The sequence below is a fragment of the Amblyomma maculatum genome, chromosome 5 (genome assembly GCF_055883805.1).
Source record: "Amblyomma maculatum isolate TAMU_Amacu chromosome 5, ASM5588380v1, whole genome shotgun sequence".
In the NCBI taxonomy this organism is placed as follows: Eukaryota; Metazoa; Arthropoda; class Arachnida; order Ixodida; family Ixodidae; genus Amblyomma; species Amblyomma maculatum.
In genome coordinates, this window is record NC_139348.1 from 44,208,568 (window position 1) to 44,234,727 (window position 26,160).

Genomic DNA, 26,160 nt, shown 5'->3' on the forward strand with positions numbered 1-26,160 from the left:
CGCTTTCCTTGGCCTCGCCGACTGTTGGCTTCTCTCCTTCATGTATTATAACGAGCACCCTCATTTCCCCTTAATTGATCTGCTTGTAGCTTACGGGGGTCTCGGTTCTGGCAGCCTTGAAGCCATAGGTAGCGTAAGAGGGTTCTAGCACAGCTTTCGCCCTCGCTCTTGATCACGTTCCACGTGACGCAGGCGGTAACAAAGGACGTTCTACGTCCGCCGCTATGGTTGAGGGTGGCGCTGGTGAACACTCTCGAGGTTCGTATACAGACAACATAAATACCCAAGCAAGTAGCAGGGGGGACAGCGGCCGATGTAGCTCAGTTGGAAGAGCACCGGACGCGATATTCGGAGGTCGTGGGTTCGGATCCCACCATCGGCACGTTGTTTTTTCTGCTACTTTGTGTTTAATTATATTTCCCCTAAACAAGATTACATTACTAATTTCTGTGATTATCCAAGCAAATATTAAAAAAAAGACAAAGTAACATCCCCTACGTTTTCCTTGGCCTCGCCGACTGTTGGCTTCTCTCCTTCATGTATTATAACGAGCACCCTCATTTCCCCTTAATTGATCTTCTTGTAGCTTACGGGGGTCTCAGTTCTGGCAGCCTTGAAGCCATAGGTAGCGTAAGAGGCTTCTAGCACAGCTTTCGCCCTCGCTCTTGATCACGTTCTACGTGACGCAGGCGGTAACAAAGGACGTTCTACGTCGGCCGCTATGGTTGAGGGTGGCGCTGGTGAACACTCTCAAGGTTCGTATACAGACAACATAAATACGCAAGCAAGTAGCAGGGGGGATAGCAGCCGATTTAGCTCAGTTGAGAGAGCACCGGACGCGATATTCGGAGGTCGTGGGTTCGGATCCCACCATCGGCACGTTGTTTTTTCTGCTACTTTGTGTTTAATTATCTTTCCCCTAAACAAGATTACATTACTAATTGCTGTGATTATCCAAGCTAATATTAAAAAAAAAGACATAGTAACATCCCCTACGCTTTCCTTGGCCTCGCCGACTGTTGGCTTCTCTCCTTCATGTATTATAACGAGCACCCTCATTTCCCCTTAATTGATCTGCTTGTAGCTTACGGGGGTCTCGGTTCTGGCAGCCTTGAAGCCATAGGCAGCGTAAGAGGGTTCTAGCACAGCTTTCGCCCTCGCTCTTGATCACGTTCTACGTGACGCAGGCGGTAACAAAGGACGTTCTACGTCCGCCGCTATGGTTGAGGGTGGCGCTGGTGAACACTCTCAAGGTTCGTATACAGACAACATAAATACCCAAGCAAGTAGCAGGGGGGACAGCGGCCGATGTAGCTCAGTTGGAAGAGCACCGGACGCGATATTCGGAGGTCGTGGGTTCGGATCCCACCATCGGCACGTCGTTTTTTCTGCTACTTTGTGTTTAATTATATTTCCCCTAAACAAGATTACATTACTAATTTCTGTGATTATCCAAGCAAATATTAAAAAAAAAAGACAAAGTAACATCCCCTACGCTTTCCTTGGCCTCGCCAACTGTTGGCTTCTCTCCTTCATGTATTATAACGAGCACCCTCATTTCCCCTTAATTGATCTGCTTGTAGCTTACGGGGGTCTCGGTTCTGGCAGGCTTGAAGCCATAGCTAGCGTAAGAGGGTTCTAGCACAGCTTTCGCCCTCGCTCTTGATCACGTTCTACGTGATGCAGGCAGTAACAAAGGACGTTCTACATCCGCCGCTATGGTTGAGGGTGGCGCTGGTGAACACTCTCAAGGTTCGTATACAGACAACATAAATACCCAAGCAAGTAGCAGGGGGGACAGCGGCCGATGTAGCTCAGTTGGAAGAGCACCGGACGCGATATTCGGAGGTCGTGGGTTCGGATCCCACCATCGGCACGTCGTTTTTTCTGCTACTTTGTGTTTAATTATATTTCCCCTAAACAAGATTACATTACTAATTTCTGTGATTATCCGAGCAAATATTAAAAAAAAGACAAAGTAACATCCCCTACGCTTTCCTTGGCCTCGCCGACTGTTGGCTTCTCTCCTTCATGTATTATAACGAGCACCCTCATTTCCCCTTAATTGATCTGCTTGTAGCTTACGGGGGTCTCGGTTCTGGCAGCATTGAAGCCATAGGTAGCGTAAGAGGGTTCTAGCACAGCTTTCGCCCTCGCTCTTGATCACGTTCTACGTGACGCAGGCGGTAACAAAGGACGTTCTACGTCGGCCGCTATGGTTGAGGGTGGCGCTGGTGAACACTCTCAAGGTTCGTATACAGACAACATAAATACCCAAGCAAGTAGCAGCGGGGACAGCGGCCGATGTAGCTCAGTTGGAAGAGCACCGGACGCGATATTTGGAGGTCGTGGGTTCGGATCCCACCATCGGCACGTTGTTTTTTCTGCTACTTTGTGTTTAATTATATTTCCCCTAAACAAGATTACATTACTAATTCCTGTGATTATCGAAGCAAATATTAAAAAAAAGACAAAGTAACATCCCCTACGCTTTCCTTGGCCTCGCCGACTGTTGGCTTCTCTCCTTCATGTATTATAACGAGCACCCTCATTTCCCCTTAATTGATCTTCTTGTAGCTTACGGGGGTCTCAGTTCTGGCAGCCTTGAAGCCATAGGTAGCGTAAGAGGGTTCTAGCACAGCTTTCGCCCTCGCTCTTGATCACGTTCTACGTGACGCAGGCGGTAACAAAGGACGTTCTACGTCGGCCGCTATGGTTGAGGGTGGCGCTGGTGAACACTCTCAAGGTTCGTATACAGACAACATAAATACGCAAGCAAGTAGCAGGGGGGATAGCAGCCGATTTAGCTCAGTTGAGAGAGCACCGGACGCGATATTCGGAGGTTGTGGGTTCGGATCCCACCATCGGCACGTTGTTTTTTCTGCTACTTTGTGTTTAATTATCTTTCCCCTAAACAAGATTACATTACTAATTGCTGTGATTATCCAAGCAAATATTAAAAAAAAGACATAGTAACATCCTCTACGCTTTCCTTGGCCTCGCCGACTGTTGGCTTCTCTCCTTCATGTATTATAACGAGCGCCCTCATTTCCCCTTAATTGATCTGCTGTAGCTTACGGGGGTCTCGGTTCTGGCAGCCTTGAAGCCATAGGCAGCGTAAGAGGGTTCTAGCACAGCTTTCGCCCTCGCTCTTGATCACGTTCTACGTGACGCAGGCGGTAACAAAGGACGTTCTACGTCCGCCGCTATGGTTGAGGGTGGCGCTGGTGAACACTCTCGAGGTTCGTATATCAGACAACATAAATACCCAAGCAAGTAGCAGGGGGGACAGCGGCCGATGTAGCTCAGTTGGAAGAGCGCCGGACGCGATATTCGGAGGTCGTGGGTTCGGATCCCACCATCGGCACGTTGTTTTTTCTGCTACTTTGTGTTTAATTATCTTTCCCCTAAACAAGATTACATTACTAATTTCTGTGATTATCCAAGCAAATATTAAAAAAAAGACAAAGTAACATCCCCTACGCTTTCCTTGGCCTCGCCGACTGTTGGCTTCTCTCCTTCATTTATTATAACGAGCACCTTCATTTCCCCCCATATATATATAGAGAGAGAGAGAGAAAGAGAGAGAAAGAGAGAGAGAGATAAACACAAAGTAGAAGGGAAAACAACGTGCCGATGGTGGGGACCGAACCCACGACCTCCGAATATCGCGTCCGATGCTCTTCCAACTGAGCTACATCGGCCGCGTTCCCACCTGCTACTTCCTTGGGTATTAATGTTTTCTATATACGAACCTTGAGAGTGTTCACCAGCGCCGCCCTCACCAGCGTCACGTACAACGCGATCGAGAGCGAGGGCGAAAGCTGTGCTAGAACCCTCTTACGCTACCTATGGCTTCAAGACTTCAAGACATTTCTCCTTCATTTATCTGCTTGTAGCCTACGGGGGTCTCGGTTCTGGCAGTCGTGAAGTAAATATATATATATATATATATATATATATATATATATATATATATATATATATATATATACTCTTAATCTGGTTCCTCACAGGTACCAGTTATAATTGGAACTTAAAAAGAAGTTTCACTTATAACTGGAACATTTTTCAAAGTGCACATATATCGCACACCACACGGACGATTTAGCGCTTCGCCTCCGTGGTAACACACCGCCGGGGTCACGTACGAATCCGGATACTCGCTTGAGTGTTGCCCCGCTGTGGGGACGCAGTGCTTACGCCCGACTATTGTGCCTGTGGACCAGATTTTGAGCCCGACTGCCGGCGGCTGCGCTCCGATAGAGGTGGAATGGTGAGGCGTCCGTGCGCTGTGCGATGTTTGTGCACGTTAAATATCCGCCTGTAGTCGAAATTACTCCTTAACCATCCACTACGCTCTTTATCTCTCTCCACTTTCTCCCTCACCTTCCTCGATTTCCTTGCGGCGCGGTTGCAGTGTATACGTAGAAATTGTGACAAATTTTGCGTTTTCCCTTTCCCGTAGACAAATTTGCGTTGTTTTTTACATTTTCGCCAAGATGTGGTCTTTTTCACATTCATCTTTTCGTTGCTAGTAACAGCCAAGGCCGGTAACGCGCTTTCAGGACGAGAACGTTTGAGTGAGTAATCACCAGGCACAGATTGCTAGTCTGAGTAGTCACTATGTTTTTGAAAGTAAAATGTCGTCCTTTTTGTTAACACGCGCGTAATATCCTGCCCATCTTCGGAACATTTGGTCTGCCTTCTTACCTGGCAGCTTCTACATTTGAGGCGCATCGGCTACTCACCCAAGCTCAAAAGCGTCAAGGCGACAAAAATGACGTAGTCCAAAGTGCCCACGCCTACGGTAGGAGTCATTGGCGACGTTTAGAGCTGGAATAGACGACTGGAGCTCTGCTCAAACAATAAATGTTTGCTCACTCAGTCTAGTCCACATCTGATAGCAGCACAGCGGCAGCAGCTACTAAACTCTGCTACCCCCAGCTGCCAGCTGCAGAGTTGACTTTCTCATTTTTTATATACCGTTTTAGTCGACATTCGTCACCCCGTTGCTCAACACAGCTGGCGCACACAGCAGGCAAAACATTACAAAGATCGCACAGTCATAACCATAACATGCAAAGCGAGTCGAACGGGGAGCCACTAAAGCAGGGTCCTCCTTTCCGGTTCTGATTCGGGAATGAAAAAAAAATGAAAATGATATGAATCAAACCTAAATATATGATTCATATTTCAAAACAGGTGTATGTAAAATATTTTTGTCGCTAGTGGAGAAAACAGGAGAGACAAACAAGAAATAGCATGGGGGAGAGGCGGGGGTCCCTGGTGTAGTAAGTGAAAAAAGTGACTTAAATCTCAATGATAATTGGTGTGTCATTGCTCTCACAGCATGCTTGTGTGACGTTTCGAATCAGATGATAGCGGCGTGTTTTCTGCTAGAGGCACGTTCTCAAACACGGTAATAACAGACTTCTCCATTGGAGGCGACTACGGAAAGCCTCAACATTTTCTCGTGCTTTGTCTTCGTGGTATTCGCTTTTTTTTCGCTTTCGCTGCCTTACGGCAGGTTACTGCTTACAGCTTATTGCTGTTGGTTTAAATTTCTTCACGTAGTCTGTATGCCAAGTTGAAATCTTTTATTGTTCAAAGATGTCGAAGGACCTGTCTAAGTTGAAGTATGATATGCGAGCAGAGTTTCTTAAGCTGAAAGAGGAGCTCCGGCAAGAAATGAAGACGATGAAGGAGTCAGTTGAGCGGAGAAATTAAATTCGGTAAATACGTTCTGAGCAGGTCGAAACAAACAAAGCTCTTGAATATGCGAACGAGACACTCGAAGAGCTGAAAACAAAAAAAAAAACAATGTAGAGGAAGAGAATGAAAAACTTCGTTCCAGGTATGAGACACTATGGAGGAACACTGAAGAATTGCAGAAACGCCTTATTCACTTATAGGTGCACTCGCGAAACGCGAACATCGAAATCCAGGGTGTAGAGCAGAAAGAGGATGAAAGTGTTCTGTATATAGTTTAAGAGCTTGGAAAGGCTATCAATGAGCCTATTATAGGATCTGACATAAAGAACTGCCCTTGTTTACCCACCCGAGCAGGAAAAACGCCAAATATTCTTGTTCAGTTTTAGTCACGAGCAAAGTGAGATGTGACGCTCATAAAAGCGAAGAAAATGCGCCGCACTAACACTGATCTAGGATTCGAAAGCACGGACTCTATATGTGTTAATGAACACCTTTGCCCTGCTGTGAAACGTCTGCTTGGCCTGGCTAGCAAAAGGAAAAGAGAGCATCAATGGAAGTCCGTCTGGTCGATCAATGAAACAATCTTCGCTAAGCAGCCAGACGGCATTAATGCTGTGCAGATAAAGAACGAAAACGAACTTGAACTGATCTGCTAGGCCTCCTTCAGTGCAAAGCAGAGATACCGCATCTATCGAAAATGCGCTATCACGAACCATACAGGTTGGGAAGCCCACAGAAAACGCTGTTTTACACGTTAGCACGCGTTCTGCTTGTAATAAGGATGAGTGCATAGCAAGCTTTCTGAATGAGTTCATTTTCAAGTTTAAATTAATATTGTTTACGAAAACCTGATATTATGAGCAATGTAATATGCTTTCCTTAGATGGGTATAGAAATTGTTTTGTTAATCGGTCTGGTCAACGCGGTGGTGGTATTGCCATGTATGTTGATGCCGCGTATGATTATAAAATTGTTCCGGAGTTTTCAAAAACTTGTGATGATTTTGAAATACTTACATTGAGATATAAAAAAGAAGTGGTAACAGTTGTGCACCGGCTCCCTGATGGCAATGTAACAAATTGTTTGTCCTTCTTTGACATATTCCTTGACTACGTGCGTGTTAATAACTACAGACTAGTTTGCGTAGGCGATGTTATAATTAACATTGCTACAAAAATACTGCTGCAAATGATCTCAGTGCGATGCTCCATTGCTCTGGTTTCACTAATACAACTGAAACACCGACACGCGTCACGACATCCAGTATGTCTATACTTGATTTAGTTATAACCAACGTAAAGACGGTCATTTGCGATGGTGGGACTATCACATCAGATATTAGTGACCACTCTTCGGTCTCTATGGTCTACAAGGCAGAAGCAAATACTAAAACCGATAAATATAAGCCGACTATTTTCCAGTATATAACAGACCTGGCTTTAGAGTCGTTCAAACATGACGTCGCCATTCGTGATTGGTCTTTCATTTTTCACATTAAAAATGCAAGTGATGCCTACACCGCATTTATTGAATTTTTCGTAAAGATCTACATGAAACACTTTCCACTTAGGAGCTTTAAGAAGCCAAAACAGATACGGAAACCGCGAGTGTTTAGGACTGACGCAAGCATGATAACAAAGAAAAATAAGCTTTATCATGATTTTCTGCGCACTCACTCGCCTGCCGATCTAGACAGTTTCAAAGCAGCAAGACATAGACTGAATGCCGAATTGAGATGGGCCAAGAAATTACCAGGAATTACCACGAATTATTCGGTTATATCGTGCGAAAGAGCCCAGATACTGTTTGGAAAGTAGTAGATAAAGTATTGGGTCACAAAAAGAACCTAGCCAAACAGAATTACATTTAACAACTTTGAGTTGACTGGAAGGGCACTCACTGAACATTTTGTTCAAACTATACCACGGGACAATAAGCCAGTGAACTTAGATGAAACTACGATAGCGTTCCTGAAAGTCTGCTTTTGCAGCCAACCGGTGAATCAGAAATCTACACAACATTTATTCACTTATTCACTTGAACAATAGTACTGCACTAGATTTGGATAAGGTACAAATAAAACCTGTTAAATATGTCTTGGAGCTTATTCCTGTTCTAACTCATATATATAACTTGGTACTCGAGACGGGTGCATTTCCAGATGCCATGAAGAAAGCTAGGTTAACTGCGGTGTATAAAGGGGGCGATAAAAATCTCCTCGAATTGCAGACCAATATTTGTTCTCCCTGTATTTTCTAAGGGGCTAAAAAAACTAATTTATAATCGAGTAATGCCTAATTGTTAGATAAGCATAAAGTGCAAACCGATGCCAATATGGATTTCGGAAAAACAGATCATCAGAGACAGCCTTATTGACTCTTAAAGAAGATATATTGCAAAATATACTTTGCAATATATTGTATAAGGTATAATAATTATTATGATTATACCGTTGGTTTATTCATTGACTTCACGAAGGCGTTTGATCGTCTTGATAACGAAACGCTATTACACAAACTTTCACTTTGTGGAATTCGCGGCATCCCACTAGAACCGTTTCGTTCGTATTTGTGTGGTAGAGTTCAGAGTGTATGCGTCGATAGAGAAGAGTCACAGTTTTTAACCATTACACATGGCGTACCGCAGGGGAGTATTTTGGGGCCTTTATTATTTAACTTATATATAAATGACATCGTTACACTAGGCCAAACAGCCAAGCTCGTAATTTATGCAGATGACAGCACTGTATTATCTTCCGGTACAAATGCACCCGAATTAGTAATAAAATGTAATAGCATGCTTGGAAGGCTCTTGCTCTGGTCATCACGCAACAAGATAAATAATAATGCAGCAAAAACAAAAGAATTTTTTTTTCGAGAAAAAAAATATTCCATTTAAAAATCAAAGCGATATTAGGCACGCTACTAGTGAAATTGAAGTTGTGCATGAGCGCAAAATTCCGGGAATTGTTTTCTCGGCTAACCTGGACTGAGATGCGCAAGTGAATAACATCTGTGAAAAGCTTGCTGCGATAATGGGAGCATTGTCACGATGCCGAACACTATTGCTCTCAAAAGTTAAGCGTCAAGTTTATTATGCACTATTTAAATCTCACGTTATTTATTGTAGTTTAAACTTTTTTTTAAATATCGCGAAAATTATCCGCCTCTAGAAGAAAGCCCTACGTCACATAGCAAATGTGCATTACTTATACCTAACAAAGATTTTCTTTCAAATGTATCAAATTGTCAAAATTGACCACATGTATGTCTTCCGCATGCTACGTTTGTTTTCTTTCTCTAACTGCTCTTACAAGGTTTCGTTAGCGAAACGGCGCCGTTAATAAGTAAACATACTTCTGCTAATACTCGCAGCGTCGATACTTGGTTTGTTCATCAATTTAGAACTAATTATAAACTCCAAACACTAAAGCACAACCTTCCTCAAATACTCAACAAATATAAATACACTGCAAATTTCAAATTCAGAGAATTGCGGAACTATTTTGTTGAGCTGTGAGACATTTGTATTTTTGTTACTTCTGGTTTTTAAGGGTGCACATTGACGTACAAAGCAAATTTCATGCATTTCTTTATAAAGTTTTGATTGTGTCGTACTATTTGATGTGTCTAATTTGCTTGTTATGAATTATATCTGTTTAAACTGTACGCTAGACAACAGTCATCATGTCTTGGTGAATTTTCTACATGTCCTTACACATACTCCTACTGTTTGTAGTAGGGGACCCTAAAACCTGCATAGTTTACATCAAAAATTGCATTTATCGAGTGTATTAATGTTATGTGTCCTATAGTGTGTACTTTCCTCTCTTTTTTGCATGCATCATTCTCATGTAGTATTTCTTTTACATGTCCATGTCACTGCTTTGTAACACTTTGTAAGGCTTTTCCGTGCCCCGTCAAGCTGCAACAGTAGTTTCTGCCAGGAGATCCCTCTAGTTGCACTGGCGAAATAAATAAATAAATAAAAAACAGCCCCGAATCGATCCATCAGTGGCTTTCACCAACTTCTCATGCCCGCGATTTTGTTTGTGAGTATGGTTTGGCTGCTGGGTTTGTAGGATACTCTTGTTTTAGTTTACCTTTGGCTCTCATTGACCAGAATTAATTGTTATAACTGATAACGTTCTATGAAAGAACAGTTATAAGTGATTTATTTTATTATAGAAAACACTTTAAATCTGGTGGTGCCATTACAGTCTATTATTTTATCCGATATGTTGCGCTAGCGTGTGCAGCTATCAGTGGGTTTTTACACATCAGAAACCACAATGTTAAAAAGCTTACAAAAGTCTAATTGTTCTGTATAAATCTAGAAAAGAAGTGTCAATAAATGTTAGAAGAGCTACGTTTCTACGAAGGAGAGTCATGGCGCTAATTTGAAAGAGAGCCCTAGTGAAAAACACCGTATGAGTCACAATAACCTCATACAGTTTTATCATACTAAACTCATACAAATCTCATTATATTCTCATATATTTCTCATATGATAAATGAGTTTAGTATGACATTATAAGAGACTTGTATGAGATTAGTATGAGTCTAGTATGAGAATTTGTATGAGGTTATTGTGACTCATAGGGTTTTTTCACTAGGGAGTATATTCAAGTAATCGGATATGAACAGCTAAGACAAAAAAAAGAAGAAACGGGCAATACAGTGCCTCGCATACAAGACATGGACGAAGATGCATAAACTACGCCATCGTCGCCGTCTGCATTGGTTGAGAATTCGCAAGTTCGTGGGTGGTGGTGGTAACAACTTTTATTGCCACGAAATGAAAGGAATTATTTCGGGCTGGGGCGAGTCTAGGAAATCGAGGCTTACTCGTGGGAACTTAGCCGAGAACAGTGGCATCAGACTTGCGACCGCCTTAATGGGCAACTGGGCAACAAGAACACGTGGTTTTTACTTAGACATTTACTGGACCCTACGAGAACTAAGGCAGATTCCCACAAGAACCTACATAGGATCTCGCAAGTTCGTGCAATCGCTGCGTTTCGCGTATGACCCTCGCGTTTGCAGCCTTGCAGTAAGATTTGGTCTCATTTGTGGCGTGTTTAGTTCCTTCACTTGACATTTGAACGCCGTGATCTTTGCGGAACTGTTTTGAGTTTAAAATTGACAGCGGCCCTGCTGGGCGTTCGATCCAGGCGTTCGCGAGGCCCCTTTCATTTGGCGCTTCGTCGAACGCTGCACGACACAGACTCAGTGCAGCAGCCATCGGCGGCATTTCAAATTGGTTTGCAGGAAAGAAAAGGCCCAGTATCTGTCACGATTCACCGCGGACACCTTCATCGAGTCGTAAGGAAAAAGAGGAAGGTGGGAGTGAAAATAGAGAGAAATTGGTGCCGTAGTGGAGGGCCTAAGATGGCGCTGCCTAAGACCACCACGCAACAGACGCTTTCGCCTCATCGCACTTTATAAAGCTGGAACCGAAGAGTAAACTACTACGTGCAAAAGCCGTGTCCTTACTTTCAAACCGAACATAAGCGTAGCCAAGCAGATAGCTCTCGCGTAACTCCAGGTTTAACCACAAGCTAATCTACATATAACTTTTTTTTAGATTTTCTGCAGTTGCTATTCCTGCAATTCAAGTTTGTTAAAGAGATCAGAATAAGCCGTCGTATTGTGGCGGAGGGATGCGTTTTAGTGCATGACAGTATTCCCAAAGCTCCCCAGTTTTAATGTGATAGCGTAAAAGATCCTGCTGCTCAGAAAATTCGGTGTCGGCGTCAGCACGCCAGCAAACCCTCACGGGCATGACGCTGATACGTGATACAGGTAGCACCTGGAATGGCCGGGCACTGATTCTTCATTGGTTTGTACAACGTAATGGGACCACATGGTATTAGTAAGTTGGGGAGGAGCTGCCAACCCGGATTTCTCGTTTGAGGTGGGAAGTGGATCAAGAATCAACCTTCCAGTGCTCTTGGATGCCAAGTCAGGCAAGCTCCTAGGCTTACCAGATAATCACATATGACATGGTTTAAGCGGGGCTTTATACGTCAGTTTGTACACTCTACGCTGTCGCGTCATACATACTCTTAAAGGTGGGCTAGTGTCTCCGTAATGTTTTACTTTTGTTTCAGAGAGCGTCAACAGTTTGCTGTACAACAAAACCACTCTGATAGAGCATTTGTCGAACTCTGGTAGCAAGCAAATTAAATGCCGGAATATTTCAAATCATGCGGATTTTGCACTGCACTCACATTTGAATGGCAGAGTAGACCGAAACAGTGACTATTTCAGGCTCATTGTCAAGTGTACTTTTTATGGCATCAAGGAGGCCCACCACCACCACCAGAAAGAGGAAGTGTCTTCCTGCTAAGGTGGCTTCGCATCGCTCTGAAAATTCTCGCCGTCCTTGTAAATACCTGTCCTGTCTCCAGAGAAGTGGATCCCCGCCTTCCGAGGAAGCTCCAGACGTCCTCTCAGCGTCAGGTTGCGAAACCTCCAGTGCGTGGTACCCATGCATGATTCCAGCTCAGGTGGGCACTGAGGGCCTAGTGCTGCCGCTACCACGTTGGCAGATGTATCTTCGCCGGGGTTGCTCGCTGCAACGCCTGCCCCGCAGTCGACTGCTCAACCTGAACATCGGCCCCAGGTCCAGCTTAGTGCTCCCGGTTCATCAGCACCAGCGCCCATCCAGCCTTCCCAAAACACCCAACAGCCCGTAAGTGATTTGTTCTCTGGACGGAGCACGGCAATGGCCACTCGGGTAACACGCCGAGATAGGCATTCAACAATGCGACATGAAGAGACGTGCTCTCCAATGAACTTATCGGCACCACCATCCGTGTCAACGAGCACCCGTGCCTCTCACAAGCGTCCTGCGGTAGACAATCAACCGAATTCGTCTTCGGCAAGTGATGGCTATCAAGAAAAGCGCTCCTGTCTAACGATCAAAAACCAGGTTGCGCCTACACCGGGATCGACATCTTATAAAGTGGCGGTTAAATATCTAGCCAACAAACGTCTGACCGATATACCAAGCAGGAGCATCCAGGCCAACTTGGACGCGTGTCTCGGAAACTGAGGTTTTCGGGGCTTCAAGGCAAGGAAGAAGTCAAACACTATAGCTGTGTGGCTCCCGATACTCACTGCGGTGGAACGTATTCAAACGCTTGGTGTATTTAAATCACAAGTGAGATCTCAGCGCCTGTGCAAGTGTATCTAGTTGAAGGTTCCCAATTGCAGCGTTGCGTCGTTTACAACGTCGACATACACGAAGATCAAGCCTCACTTCAAGGTGAGCTGTACTGCCCCACGCACCGCGTCATCCAGGCCCGACACATGGCAAAGTGATGTTCTTTCATGATCACCTTGCAAGACTCTCCGACACTCCCAGCCTGTCTGTACTACTACGGCTGCATATTAAGACCGCGGCCGTATAAACCGAATGTGGTTTACTGCTACAACTGTTTCCGGGCAGGGCGCATGCGCAAGTCTTGCCCTTTCGCTACTGCCAATGAAGGTGCGTCTAAAGGAAAAGTTACATATCGATGCGGCCTCTGCAAATCGGACGACCTCGAGATAACATCTCCAAGTTGTCCGACAAAGCAAAAGGCAACGCAGAAGGCTCGTCTTCGGAACGCTACGCATTGGCCAATAGAAGACATTACACCAGTGCAGACATCCAATCGCTTCGCAGCTCTCCAGTGAGGTCATTATGAGTGGCCAGAGCTTCCTGAGCCCGCTTCGAATGCCCCTCCAACAAGAAAAAATCTAGCGGTACGTTGCTCAAGCAAGCCCGTCGACAACAGCCAATACAGCAGCGTACTGATATACCGGACGACGTTATGGCTGTAGTGGATGAGCAATCAATCGTCTTTCAGTAGTGGTCTCTAAGCTTCCACAACATCGCGAAATGTTGCTCGACGTCGGCGAGCTGCAGAATTAACCGCCAAATCTAGCAATTGCCCAGCCCCGCCGCCTTCATTCCGCGCAACAGGGCCATTCGCTGCCTCTTCCCAGTGTACCAGAACGCCCAATGATAACACTGCAACGTCGCTACTCCGCTATATGGTCAACCAGTTGTTCAACCTGACATCTGTGATACTGCAGCGCTTGAACTAGTACCCGAAAATGGCGAATACCGGTCGTCCTGGTGTACAACAGTGGAATTGTGGCGTAATTTCTATGAAGCTGGCCGAGCTCCAGACCCGACTGCGATTTACAAAGCTTCAGGTATGGGCTATGTTACTACATAAAACAAACGCCTTGCCATCAATTCAGGGCTTCAGCGGCTACGTGTCTCATTCAATGACCGACCGTCGCGTGCAGACTGCTTCTCCCCCGGGAAAGGCGGTGGTTCACATCGTATCAAGAGGTAGTATTAGTTGCTGAGAAATTTCTGAAAGGCACCGTCCTGCTTGTTTAATATTACGTTACATCAGATGGATGCGCCTCTTCCCTTATTAATCTTGGCTGGTTATTAAGTGTCCGTCGGCAATATCCCGGCTGTCCAATTTTAGTCGGAGGCGACTTTAACGCCCTTCACCCTGATTAGGAGTATCCTACTGCAAGCCCTCGTGGTAGGCGTATGCGGGACGCCTTCACTTATGCCCTGTTTGTTAGGCTTAATCACTCTCGGACAGCAACACGGCCTGTGCGTCACATACGTAGTGCTGCCTATGCTCCAGAGTTGACGTGGTGGTTGGGCGCAGGAACTCGCTCATGGCACATGGAGCCAGACTGCTGGGGAAGTGATCACCACCCTATCAACATTGGTCTCCATCTCTCTCGTCTCCGCCTTTTACGCCGCAAATGTTCTGTGATCAACTGGGACAGCTTTTGCTCATGTCTCGACATTATGTCTTCAGATTCGTCGTCACTCCTTGTTGACCGTATACAAAGAGCACTAAACAGCGCTACGACTACTGCCTGGATTGATGTAGGTTGACCGGCATCAGACCTCGGCCTGCTTAACTTGTGGGCTGCCCGCCGTCAAGCTGAGCTGGCTGCTACGCGAGACCCTACTTCAGCGCGGGCACGTACACGATTTCATTATCTTACTGCGAAGTCTCTGAGATATGAAAGCGATCTCTCGCGACGCTAGTGGCATGCATGGCGTGAACAATTTTCTGCTAAATCCTCGAATGCCTCACTCTGGCGAAGGTTTCGTGCAATGGAACACGGTCGTCGTTCTACTGATGCAGCAGCAACAGCATGCTTTGCGGCTAATTTGTCGCCAGGCGATTTTGCCAAAGAAGCTGCTCGAACATTTTTCCCGAAATACGATATATTGTCTTCTTCAGCTGCAAATTTTAATTTGGCAGTATCCCTGCAGACGTATGGAAACTACCATCTGCTGCTGACGCAGATGGAATTGCGAGTCCTTTTTCGATGCCTGAACTGCTGGCTGCAGTTGGCGATGCGAAACGGACAACAGCGCCCGGCCTGGACAAAATTCAGGATCAGGTTTACAAGAACCTCAGTACTGTTGCACTCCCTGAACTACTAGAGCCCATAAACAAAGTGTGGCGGAATGGTGTAGTACCCAAAAGCTGGAAAACCGTTGTCGTGGTCCCTATTCCCAAGCCTGGAAAGCCTCCAACAGACCTCGCCAACTTACGACCAATCTCTTTAACATAAACGCTGTGCAAGCTTTCAGAGAAAATGCTAGGCACACGACTTTCTTGGTGGCGTGAACAGCATGGTTTTTATCACCCTGCTCAAATTGGATTTCGTCCATACATAGGTACGAAGGACGGGTTGGTGGTCTTGACATTAGCAGTTCTACCGCAATGTACGTACTGTATTAGCAATGAACGTTGAAAAGGCATGTGACAACATCAGTCATGCTGCAATATTGAATGCCATTGACAGGCTTCACCTTCCTCCGAGAGTACGCAATTTTATCGCATCATTTTTGGACGGAAGAAACTTTGCAATACGCCTCAGTGGTGACACAGTTGGTTCGTTAGTTTCACTACGTGGCGTGCCCCAGGGATCAGTATTGTCACCGACGTTGTTCAATATTACTTTCATCCCATTGGCGTGGAGCTTACATGATATCCCTGAAATCAAGTGTTTGCAATACGCAGATTATATCAGAGTATGGAGCACTCACCATGATCTGCTCACTCAAGAGGCCGCCCTTCAATCAGCATTAGACATAACCTCTGATTATGCATCTTCTATTGGCCTTCAACTTTCTGTGCGTAAACCTACCTACACGTCTGTCGTCAACCGATGGGGACGCCGTAAACTTACTCCAAATCCAATTCGTCTCTCTCTATCAGGCACCCCACTACAAGAAAGTCTGAGCATGAAATCTCTGGTCTTAACAATTTAGCAGACGGGATCAGCGACTCCTTGGCCTTCTCAGGCAAAAAAGCAGGCACTTCAAACTATGAGTTTGATAAGAAGAATTGCGCCTAGAACTGGTGTCGCTAGCTCGTCTGTTGCACGCCAGTTAGTGAGGGCAGTTCTGCAACCACGTATTGTTCATCAAGCCCAGTTCCAGCATCTTCCAAGAGCACAAAGGGATCACCTTGAAGCCGTAAACCGAGAAGCTATAAGGACCATAACATGCTTTCCACGACTCGCACCGGTTGTAGCGTTACAAGAGAATGCGCAGCACAATACTATTGATGAGCTTGTGCAGCAGCGCCGGGATGCTCGCAGATCCAAGGCAACTTTGTCACATTCCACCCATGCTCTTAGGGCGTATGCAATGTCACACAATATTCTTCAGCCACCTGTGCCAGTTCTCCCTCCCTGGAAATTTGTACAGTTAGGAGACAACAAGCCAACTGATATCCGCAGACCAACGTCTGCCAACTCGGCTATCGTTGCTTCGCCAGAGATTTAAGATACTCACCTCCCTCAAGGGTCCATTGTAGTGTACGTGGATGCAAGCCTGCAAGGCTGCGTAGCCAAAAAAAGCAGTCTACAGACCTTAAAGACCTAGCCCAAATCAAACCTCTATGTTTCAGCTTTCGGAACCACTTACATCTTTCTGCGCTGAGCTCGTGGCAGTTCAGGAGGCACCCTGCTCTGTGGCTTCCATAACCATGCTCGCTGTAGCGCACGTTGTCATCCGCACTGAAGCACTTCAAGCAATACGTTTGCTCCGATGTGTCAGCCGCTGCCCTAAAATATGCCAAGACATCCACCAGCTTGCTGCGCGTATCCCGCAGTCAGTACGCATCGAGTGGGTCCCACGGGACCTGCTTCCTTCCCAAAGTTAAGTAGATTTAGCGGCCCGCCTCGTGAACCAAGACGCATCAATTGCCCAGCTCCTTGAAGTGTACGACGCTACTCTCCTTTTGTCAAGAAAGGAACACCTCCGGCGCCGCACACGTGCACTTATTTCTCCTTGAGCGATATCCCTTCCCCGCGTGCCCGCGGTCTCACCCGTGCAGAGGAGGTTGCGCATAGGAGGATCCGGGTTAGTTGTTGTTGTTGTGTTGGTTTTATTGGCACATAGGCAGCTAAGGCCATCATGCGCCAAACACTAGGTTGCTGAGCTTCTTTGTGAGTGAAAATGAAAAGTGTTTAGAAAATGGAATTAGATCCCGGTTAGTGTTGCCCTCACACCAGCTGTCGCTAGGACGGGTCTCACTTCCGACACTTATATCCCCGTCCAGGGTGCCCGATCTGTAAAAACAAAAATGTTGAAACCGACGTTCACCACTTGTTGTGGGACTGCTCAACACTAAAACCAACACGAATCCGGCACCTGACGATAGCTGGTGTCTCCAGCAACCAATACTGTCTCATATATCGCTTGTACGCAGGGACCTCATCATCGCTCACTCCTGGACTTCACAAAATGAGCCAACCTTTTTCTATTCATTTAATTATTTATTCATCCTTCATCTCTTAGCCTACTGATTCCTTGAGGCAACAAATATCGATTTAAGAAAACGAGGCCCGCAGCAGTGACACACCTAGAAAAGCAAAGAACCAATTGCAGGCGTTGTTTGTAATTTCATAAACTGTACACATCTGGCTCCGTTTAACCTAAAAGTAACAACCAACACAGGAAACGTGTCGCGTTCCGTAACAGTGTCGGGAAAAGCGGATGCCACCCACATCGTTGGCTAAGGTATATTAGCATTACCCAGCTTACCGAAGAGTCACGGTATATTGTATTGCAGTGCATGCTGCGGTTATATTGCTGGTTCGCACGAAAGTAGGCCGCGCAACAGAAGGTGGTCCGGTCAGCAGATACGTACCCGCAACGCAAGATAACCGCTATATACATTACGCGATAAATGACGAGTGTATGCTGAACCGTGTCTGAATTCGGACAACAAAAAAAAAAACACCAGACAGAGACTTTTTTATGCTCTCTCCAGAGCCGATTCCTGCTGTCATCAGCGCCAAACTTTAGGCAAAACAGAGGATACGGTAGGAAGCACGCTAGCGCTCGTCAAGGAAAGAGAATGGGTATGCGCCTACCTGTGCCAAAGGGGAGCAGCTAAATATTGGGTCTTCAAATTCTAATCCCGAAACCTGGTATCGAGAAAGCACGCACAGCCAAGGACCATGCCGAAGACGCACCAGGGCACCAGCTTGGCCGAACAAATGTGAAGACCGAAAGCTGTGGCCTTGATGTTGCCAGACTGCCAAGCAGTTTCGCATGTCGTCTATCCCATTGCGCAAAGAGGCGAAAAAAGGTTGTCACAACGTAACGGCTTGAATTTGGGGGACAACATAAACGTCGCAAACAATTGTTGCGAACGCTGAATGTAATGCCTTAGTGCAGTGAAAGTCTTGGAGTGCATAATAAATATTTGTTGACACCACCATGCTACAGCTAAGCCTGGACCCGACGAGTCCAGAAAGCCAACGGGGGACAAAGATATGAAAATAACGCTTAACGGCCAGAATTTGTACCATTCAGTAATGAACATTTGGCTTCAATGTACGAACTCAAACATCAAGACATTCAGGTGGCACGAACGACAATTCTTTTCCGTGACACAGGGGAGGTGTTAAGCACCATGTACCTTACCAAAGGTCAGAACGTTTGGATCTATGCATCTGAGCACCGAAATCGGTGCCAAACTATCTGTCGTGGCTGCAGGTTTGTTAATGCTAGGCTTGATGATGGAGAAAAAAGGTGCGCACTTTGACTTCATTACGTATAAAATGGGAGCAATAGAGGCTTCTGTTTTACAGATCTTTCAAAGCAGCTCCGGGCAAATGGGAGAAAGCAGCTGGAACATTAGGGAGCCTGACTTGTTTGAAGAGCGTATTGACACGTGGTTTGAGGGATGACAATTAACAGTCAAGGGAGTGCACAGTCGCTGTAATACACTTCTACCCCATAAAAACAGACTACTTATAATTTGCTTACTATACAAAAGAAAACAAATATATTGCTAACACGATAGAACGCTCTCGTAAGGAGGAACTCAAGCAATGCAAGCTGGTCATGAAAGCAAGAACATGATTCGAGAACTGCATACGCAGTATGTACAGCACTTGTGATGGAGCAGCCTCCCAATTTAACGTCTAGCGAGAGTCAGTGAGATCCGAGACCGCATATCGTGCCTCACCGTGGTGACTCAGTATAGGGCGTTCAAAGTACTCAACCCAAGCAAGCCGGTTAAATCCCCAGAGCGGCAGCCGCTTTTCGGTGGATGCAGAAAACAAGGCCCCCGTGTTATGTGCAATATCAATAGACGTTAATGAAATTTCTTAAGCTCTACACTATGGCGTTCCTAATAGCCCTTCACGAAGAGCCATATATTTTCATCAGTTTATTTGTCTTCAGCATTAAGACAAAATTAGGAATTTTGACTGAGGAAGGACCTCTAACTGAATTTATGTGGAAGCCCTTCCTGCAGCTATGTACTATGCTAACGGTGTAGTACCGCTGAGGGCTCCAACATCCCCGAGACCCTTTTGACTATGAGCATTCGCTGCATATAGCTGACAGTGGCACCTTCCTATTCCCTCGTTTAGGATGCTCTGAAATATATAACTCGCTAGTAATATTTGTTTGTAAATCATTATAGCCATGCTCTTCTTGAAAGTAGAACAACGCAGACATTTAGACGTGTAGTTGAATGAGACCAGCGCGCCAGCTTGCTTCGGAAAATGTAGAGAACACATGCTTTTTGCTAGTTTCAGACAAACCATGTCATTTGAAATGAATGGCTTATACAAACGCACTGACTGTATTCATCTCAAATTTGTTTTAAATGAGCTTTCTGCCTTAATCTTTTGCTTTAGACGCATACATCGAAAATGAAGCCCTTGTATAAACTCTTAATTTTCAAATGATGTCCTTTGTAGGCAGCAATATTCATTAAACGATGCACAATTTCACGGCCGTTAATTTATTCGCATAATTCACCTCTAGCTATCTTGGAAATAAAGACAGGGCTTGGACGATTTCAGATGGGTCACATTGAGTGTGACGATGAGGTTATTAGACTGAGTGATGAGCAAGCCGTGGAAAAGAGCTAAACCAACTTGCGTCCAGAAGCTTCTTCAAGAGTTGGCAAATTTCATGACAGAAGGACTACGCGTGACTCGCGTGGCAGCTTCTGATTTTTATAAAGTACAAGGACAATTTCGACAATCGGGAAGTCTGTTCAGGAATGCATAAACATGAGACGCGCGGCACTCATTGCTGAGGAGTCAAGCGTAAAATCTGGACGCGCGACGGGCATTTCAAGTCTGCTGCTTCAACAAATGGTAGCCCCTGCTACCGATGCGCAACCTTGGCGCAGCCGTTGTTCATTTCATTACGGAAGAACAGTAAAGACTTCGAGATGTGTTCCAGATAGGTCAGAAACTGTAGGAATTCTTGATGGTGATGAAAACACTGCATTCGGGCCAGCTGCATTGCTTGCAAAAAGAAAGTGAATGAACCTTTAAGAAAGCACGAACATAAGGCAAGCTTCTGGTCGGTAGTCGCAACTTCTGCAAATAAGATGAACGGCGAAGCAGTGTACCTTTTCAGTCGCTCACTTTGAAGCTGAGCTTACACATTGACTTCTTTCGTTTGCAAGGGCTGCATTTCGAAAGATGATAGTTTTTCGTCTATTTCGATGAGTTTAACAATCCTAGATTCCTGAAAAAATATATATAATAACGGCGCAGTCACAAAATACCAAACAATAATGGGTATCATCCCTGATTCTACGTATCAGCAAAGTACGCTATATATGCATGGCAGGCATTTTATGAGTCGTATCCATTAATGCTAATAAAATTACGAGATACTTTTTGCGACTAAAGTAGAGAAAGGCGAAAGCTTGAGTGCCGCATTCTGCTACGCAACTGGCACTAATTAGTAATTGATTAATTATAATTAGTAAATAGTAATCGGAGTTTAGGTATGTAATTGTTTACTTAAGCAATAATTGCTCACTATATAGTTAATTAATCAATTACATAAACCGCTGTCAATTGGTAATAAACTATTTCATTTAATAGTAACTGATCATTGATTTAGATCTGGCCATATAAGGCACGCATTCGCGCGTACTGTGGTGGTGCTCTATGATTGGTCGAGATCTCTATGACGTCATCCCGCCTCGGCCAATCAGAACGCTGTAAAAGCGGGACACATTTTGTCCACGACAGCATGAGTCATTAAAGGCTTTCGCCTTAAAAGCGCACACTACGAAGCCTTTGAGCGAAACAAACCTTATCTGGAGGGCGAAGAAGGCCTATCCGCTGCCATAACTTCAGCACGCTATGGTTCGATAGGCTGATAGCGTTTTGTAGATCACTCTCATGTTGCCCTGCACGAGAATGTTTCCTTTTATCAGCATTGCTCTCCTCACCCGTAAATCTGCTCAAACATCACAGTTGGACTAATATCGGGCAGACATTTCATACCACAGGTTGAGCGCTGCTGGATGCTGTTATGTTTGGCACACATAATGTTGCCACAATGTGATGCCTCAGGTGTAAGGAGCGGTAGATTACCTCGCGACCCCCTACCTCACCAGACTAGAGCTATGCACTGCATCTTAAACCTACATTCTTATTTTCAGACTAGACCTATGCACTGCATCTTAAACCTGTATTCTTATATTATCAAAAACAAAGCGATTCGCTTAAGCAGACAAGGATTTCGAGTGCTGTTTGACAGAAAACAAACACTTTTCCTATTAAAATCGCTTGATTCAAAGGCCTGGGACCCCACTGACTTTAAGAGGTCTTAATTCTCGATCCTTGTAATTATTTTAATTATGGGCACTAATTACTGTCTCTTCGCGCCACCATCAGCGAATAATGTAATGCTGCTCGCTTATACCGCAAGCTCTATCGCGACCCTCATCCTAATCTCTCCGTTCGGAATGCTCATGTCCTTCGGCAGATACAGCTGAATACACTCATAACCCCTGCATGACTATATCTGTACAAATTCCGTCGTGATTCATCAGGCCCCAACTGCCTTCCCCTTATGCCAACCTTTCTCACTGCTATTTTCATGCCCGGTAGCATGCAATCAGGATTCTTTCCCAACCCCTCCCATACTACCTGGACATGGGTGGACTGGCTTGGTGCGGAGGGTGAGAAACAACAGCGCCTACAGCAGGCCATCGATGTATTAGGCGCCTAAGGATTTAACCTCAATGAAGTCTTCTACTACTACTAGTGCTATTACCGCCTATGAAAAATGCCATCCGTAAACACAGTAGACAGCATCCCTCTTCGCGGCGCCAAATATACACGAAACGATACGATAGCGTATCGCTCGCCTCATGCCAGATATCGGATGGTTGAAGGTAGTTTTCATAGAAATATCAAAACAACTGCATCTTAAGACATTATTACAAAGGTTCTGTCCTATCATCTCTGACCTCTAACTGCTGTGCCAAAGTAACGCCATGCGTCAGTATACCTTAGTCTTCTCAAACTTCCTTTACAAATCCCACCCTCCCTCTTCTTATGCTTTCTTTGGTTCGTAATATTAAAAAATACACTTCTCCATCCCCGCATTCTTGCTATTTGGTAGAGAGTATATTCTACTCAAACGCTAACCCGAAGAAAAAGCGCGTTTAGAAACAGGTGGGATTGTGCCAACTGATTCCAGCCAACATCTAGGAGGGAGATAGACGGTAAAAGGGGGAGCTGCGTCTCACCCGATCATCCATACTCTCTGACGGGTGCACATAAAGTGCTTTCTGTCTCTTTCTTACTTAGTAAGAGACTGAGCGCCAGCCCTAACGCAACCGTCAATACAGCGGATATGAGGCAGCACCAGTAGGCAGACAGCAGGTACAGAAGGAACACCTGGTCACTGCGCAGAGTGGGTGTTGGTATTAAGCATACCTCAGTTTAACCTGCCGTATTAATATACGTTAAAATTTCTACTAGCGTACTGAAATAATATGGCACGTGACTTTACAGAAGTTGTCTCAAAATCAGCACGAGTTTGTTTCCCTTGTAATTAAATACTATAGCAGAAAAAGCACAACCAGCTCAATTCTAAATTATGATTCAACGCTTGTAAAATTGTATTCATTGATGTAACGTAACAATTTCTTGCCGCAGACTATTCCACTGACGTAATAATAAAGCTTATTTGCTTTCAAATTATGGTCCCTTCTCTGTGACATTTAGGTGGGTAGGTTCGATAGCGGTTGCATTCTAAACCAGAATGACCCGGGTAGATACTATAAAATCGCCTGAAGCGGATATAGGTTAGATGGTCCTGTAAATTAGGCAAACCTTTTATAGGAGCTTTTCACTTGACGTCACCAGCAAAGGGCCCTAGTGTCCCCCATGCTCAGAATTCAATGCTCAGAACACACACACACCACACCCACGCACACCCTCACACACACACACACACACACACACACACACACACACACACACACACACACACACACACACACACACACACACACACACACACACACACACACACACACACACACACACACACACACACACACACACACACACACACACACACACACACACACACACACACACACACACACACACACACACACACACACACACACACACACACACACACACACACACACACACACACACACACACACACACACACACACACACACACACACACACACACACACACACACACACACACACACACACACACACACACACACACACACACACACACACACACACACACACACACACACACACACACACACACACACACACACACACACACACACACACACACACACACACACACACACACACACACACACACACACACACACACACACACACACACACACACACACACACACACACACACACACACACACACACACACACACACACACACACACACACACACACACACACACACACACACACACACACACACACACACACACACACACACACACACACACACACACACACACACACACACACACACACACACACACACACACACACACACACACACACACACACACACACACACACACACACACACACACACACACACACACACACACACACACACACACACGCACACACACACACACACACACACACACACACACACACAAGGACAAGGCGAGCCTTAAAAGCAGATTCAGATGTGCCATAGCTGAAAATAGTGTACAAATTTATGATAAAGTAGAGGCGCGCTAACAAAATGCAGAAAGGACGACACAATACGAGACTGTGGTTGTGTCTTGTGTCGTCTTTCTGCATTTTGTTAGCGCTCCTTCTTGGTATGATAATGCAAGACAAATTATCAAGTGTAAAGCTCTTCTGCCAAATCTATGAAAATTAATAATTTTGTCACAAGCGCGCAAAACCACCCATGACGGCTACAATGCCCAGCACACTGTTTTAGACAGGTGAATGTGTCTATTCTCTTAAGCCGAATTAGTTTCTCTGTCTTATTGTAGGTGTTGTAGCCGCTAAAAATGCACGTTTCGGTGGCACCAGTTGTGAGCATCTCGGAGTCAATCAGGCGTTCTATCTTCAAAATTTATTTTGCGTCAGTAGCACACTAATGACTCACTTGAAAAGCTGCAAGTGGTGTTGCCTACAATATGTAACCGGTCGCTCTAGTTTCGAACTACGGCACGGCTTGAAAACTGATCGGGCAACATAAGTACATCACGACGCAGGAAATTATTGCTGCAGACTTTATGCAGAGAGAGCGCTTCACAAAGCAGATTCGATGTAGAAGCATTTAACAAATTGACAAAATTATAATACCAATCATTTCCTATTTAGCGCGGGAATGTTAAAGCGAAATTGATAGAGCGACCTCACACACCTCCTCTACCAACGGTCAGAGACATTGCGCATGAGCCGTGATGATCGACGCTCGCGATATATGGTAGGGTGGCCTAAGTGAACATCTCCAAATCTACTATTCCTCACAAGTTGGTGCCTGTCGTGAACATTGGTTAGAAAACAGACTCACTTAGTTTTATTCTTTTTTTTCAGCCAAATAATATGTTTGGCTGAAGATCCGTATAACTCGTGCTATGGCCTTTCCAGTTGTGATGTATGGATGCGAGAGTTGGACTGTGAAAAAGGCTGACCGCCGAATAACCGACGAGTATGAATTGTGGTACTGGCGAAGACTCTTGAGAGTTCCTTGGACTGCCAGAAGATCAAATCAGTCGATATTGTCGACCATAAACCCTGACTTCTCATTGGAGGGTCAAATGCTAAAGTTAAAGCTCAGCTACTTTGGTCATCTGATGAGAAGAGAGGAGTCGCTGGAGAAAGATTTGATGTTGGGAAAGGTTGAGGGTCGCCGGAGAAGGGGTAGGCAGCGAAAGCGATGGTTAGATGGCATCCTCGAGGCACTGCAGATGAAGTTATGTGATGATAGGAAGATAGTGAGAGACCGGAAAGCGTGGCGTGACATGGTCCATAGTGTCACGAAGAGTCGGACACGACTGAACGACTGAACTGAACTGAATATGTTTGCGTATTGGTGCTATCTAATGCAGGCAATAAACAAAAACAATATATGTAAGACATTATTTCTGTTTCAGATTTTTATTTGGAAGTGTTCAATTTCGTCGCAGAAAACTGACGACCGAGGCCCCTTTCATTTCATTATTTTGTACCACGTGTCCGGCACAGCAGACACCAGCGTTTAGATATACAGCTAAACGTTGAATACACTTGCTTTATCCGGATTAGCAATATTTATAATGTATTCAGAAGGTCTATGGGACTTTTTTCATGCAAAAGGAACATGCACAGGCTATTAAGTGTACACCACTATACCCCAGACGGTACTGCGCCCTAAATGTAGGTTCTTCTTTTCAACAGCCTTATTATCAATTATGGTACCATAAACAACACAGTGATGAACATAGACGTCTTAATTGTTGCAATATTAACAGGTGTAATATGTAAGTGTTTCAACAGTATACAATAAAAATAAAACACACAGCAGCGAATCCTGTTCCATGCCAGATATTGCGAGCATTGACAATATAACAAACGACCTCCTGACAAA

The 26,160-nt window shown here is 45.1% G+C and overlaps 1 pseudogene; it reads right to left on the reverse strand.

Annotated features, from left to right (window-relative positions):
* LOC146188206 (putative sodium-dependent multivitamin transporter) overlaps positions 1–26,160 on the reverse strand; it is a 60,739-nt pseudogene that overhangs the window by 16,077 nt on the left and 18,502 nt on the right.